Source organism: Pteropus vampyrus, unplaced genomic scaffold (assembly GCF_000151845.1).
Source record: "Pteropus vampyrus isolate Shadow unplaced genomic scaffold, Pvam_2.0 Scaffold116, whole genome shotgun sequence".
Taxonomy (NCBI): Eukaryota; Metazoa; Chordata; class Mammalia; order Chiroptera; family Pteropodidae; genus Pteropus; species Pteropus vampyrus.
In genome coordinates this window covers 4,740,849-4,744,246 of record NW_011888897.1, presented here as the reverse complement: position 1 = coordinate 4,744,246, position 3,398 = coordinate 4,740,849, and positions in this window count along the sequence as shown.

Genomic DNA, 3,398 nt, shown 5'->3' with positions numbered 1-3,398 from the left:
AGATGTTAAAGAGAATTATTATGTTGAGTACATGTGGCTACGACATTGACTAAATCTTAAAATCCACATCCCATGTCCATGGGGGATTTATTCTAAACCCTTCTCTCTGAGTCTTCATATCATAAAATAAAATGTTACTTACTTTTTTTTTTAGATAGTCAAGAAAACTATCACCCTAGGCGATATCAAAAAAAAAAAAAATGTACCGGAAACTAATTAAGTATTACTCTCAAAGTAGCAAACTTTGGTGTCCTGATTCATCTCTTTTCTTCTTTATAGCCAGGACCTAAAACAGCAACTAGTACACAGTAGGTGCTTAAGATGTGCTTTGTTAGGAAATAAAATAAGCATTGCATTCTGACAACCCCTGCCATATGACAACACTGATGAGTTGTCTTTGGGACAACTCACAGAGGAAGGAGAAAAACTAGAGAAGAAAATGAAGTCTCCAAGGATGGCGACACCACTAATCCATGGACAGAGACCCTCCGTGGGCCTCTCCCATCAGTTGCAGAAAAACCAAATTCAGATTGATGATGTCCAAGGGACCTTCTAGCCCTATCAGTACATTATGATTTTTCTGCATAAAAAGAAAATCTAAAAGGGCGCAGAGAGAAGTCTATATAACTTACTTAAAACACTGAATAATAGAACATTGAGTAATCCCTAAATTTGGTTAAGACTCTTGAAATTTAAAATTTCATATATATGAAAAATTCTGCATCAAATCATACTATAGTTAAAAGATGGTAGAAGTCTAAACAATAGCTCAGCTCAAAATAGCCCACATACTGGTCTGAGAAATATTGACTTCTTATCTGCCTGTTAATAAACTTCTAATGTCCACACTGCCAAGCTGTAAGAACCCAGCCAAACCTAGTATGTTATCAAATCCCCAGCCCCGCCGCCCCCATGACATTGCTCAAATCCAACCTATCTTTTCCATGAGAATAGTTCTTAACTGCCTCCCTTAACTCTAGGTCTCCCCCAATCTTCTTTGCACACAATTGCCAGATGAAATTTCCTGAGGAAAAGCTTTGATTCTATCACTTTGTTTCAAAACCTTCAATAGCTCCCCATGACCTTCAGCAGCATTTCACTAACTACAGGATGATACCACACTTTCCTAGTTCCTCTCCTACTTCTTATGCTGCTCCTTTTCAGCCTTCAGGACTGAAGCTCTCTCATCTACCTGTCCTTTAAAGTGTTAGAATGTCTTAAATCTTGACCACGGCCCCTCCTTCGCTCATTCTATACCTTCTCCCCATCCTTACAGGGCCTTCGATAATATCTAGATGCCAAAAAGAAAATCTCATTATTTATTTATTTTTAATTGTAGTAAAATACACATATAAAATTTTACCATTCTCACTACTTTACAGTGTACAATTCAGTGGCATTGAGCACATTTGCAATGTTGCACAATCATCACTATTATCTAGTCCCAGGATTTTATCATCATCTCAGAGGGAAACCTCTGGCCCATTATGTAGTCACTCCCAATTTTTCCCCTACCCCTAGTCCTTGGCAATTACGAATCTGCTTTCTGTCTCTGTGGACTTGCCTATTCTGGATATTCCATATAAATGGAATCTTACAATATATGGCCTCCATGGCTGGCTTCTTTCACTTAGCATAGTGTTTTCAAGGTTCATCCACATTGTAGCATGGATCAGTACTTCATTCCTTTATATAACTGAAAAATATTCCACTGTATAGACATATCACATTTTATTTACCCATTCATCCGTTGATGGGCATTTGAGTTGTTTCTTTTAGCTATTGTGAATAATGCTGCTATAAACATTAGTGTACAAGTTTTTGCTTGTATAACCTGTTTTCAATTATTTTAGATATATAACTGGAGTTTAACTGTTAGGTCGTATGGCATTTCTATATTTAACTTATTGGAGAACTGCTAAACTATTCTCCACAATGGCTGCACCATTTTATATTCTCACTGGCAATGGATGAGGGTTCCAATTTCTCCATGTCCTTGTCAACATGGGTTATTTTTGTTTCGTTTCGTTTTGTTTTGTTTTTAAATCATGGCCATTCTAGTAGATGTGAAGTGCTATTTCTTTGTGGTTTTAATTTGCAATTGCAACTGTCTCTTTCTCTCACACTAAAAGGGTAAATTTCTAATAAAACATTAAGATGAGAACTATACGTAAGATAAAACTCTCTGGTGGAGAGGGTCTAGGGTGGCCCTCTCGGCTGCACCATGCCAGATTCCTGACCTGTGTAATAATGGATGTGAGTTGTTTGAAGCTTCTTAGTTTGTGGCAATTTATTACAAAGAAATAGTAAACTAACATAGACTTCTAAGCTATCAAAGATGTTTTTCTTGTTGTTGTTGTTTTCTATATACTTTTGCCAAAATGGCTTATGTATCTCAAGGAACAACTGACAAAATACACTAGTTAGAACAAAATTTAAATGCATTTCTAGCCTACTTCACAATTATGTGAATTACAACAGAGTACTTCAATTTGATTTGCTCTACTTTACAATAGGATATATAACTTTTATTTTTGTTTTTGTTTTTGGTTGCTCAGGCTCTCATTCTTAGCACTTTTTCTGGCTTTTAATGAACCTGTTGCTCTTAGAAGCAGGAAAAAACAGATGCAGAAACATAACAGCTCTGAGGATCAAAACACACCATAAAGAAACAAATGAAAGAGCACTCTACTGCACAACACACAACAGTACATATGAGTCCACAGCCTGACCTGCTGCAATGTGTTTTTTGCCTCTGCCATTTGAGTCAGTTATCTTCCCATATGAATAATTTTATAATAGGAAATTGATGACCCAGCATCAAATAAGTCATCATTATGACTGATATAGTCAATTTACATATAATAAAAGTGAAGAAAGAATTCAGAGCCTCTATAATTTAATGCTTCAAGTGATATAAAATAGGCATAAAAACAAGCATAAGATTCATCTTGATTATATAATAAATTTACGAGTAGCATAATAAACGTGGTATAAAATAACTTTATAATTTTTAAATCTAATATGCATGTAAACATTCATCATTTAACATAATTTTGTTAAGAAGCTAACTATTCCCTATACAAAAACCTAGCGAAGTTAATTAGAAACCTATATTGTTTATGACAATAGAATTGAAATACTAAAATACCAGAGAAAAAGATTCAACAGTATATAAAAATAATCCTCCCTGACCACGTAGAATTTATCCCCCAAATAAAAAGATAGCTCAGTATTAAAAAATAAATTATAACTCACATCTATTAATAAAGGAGAGAATGTTCAATTTGATATGAGAAATGTGTTATAAGATGTTGAAAACTGTTAAATTTCTGTTTATATTTTTAATGTTTAAAACTCTGAAAACTAGAGTGAGTAGGATAATTAAACCTAAAATA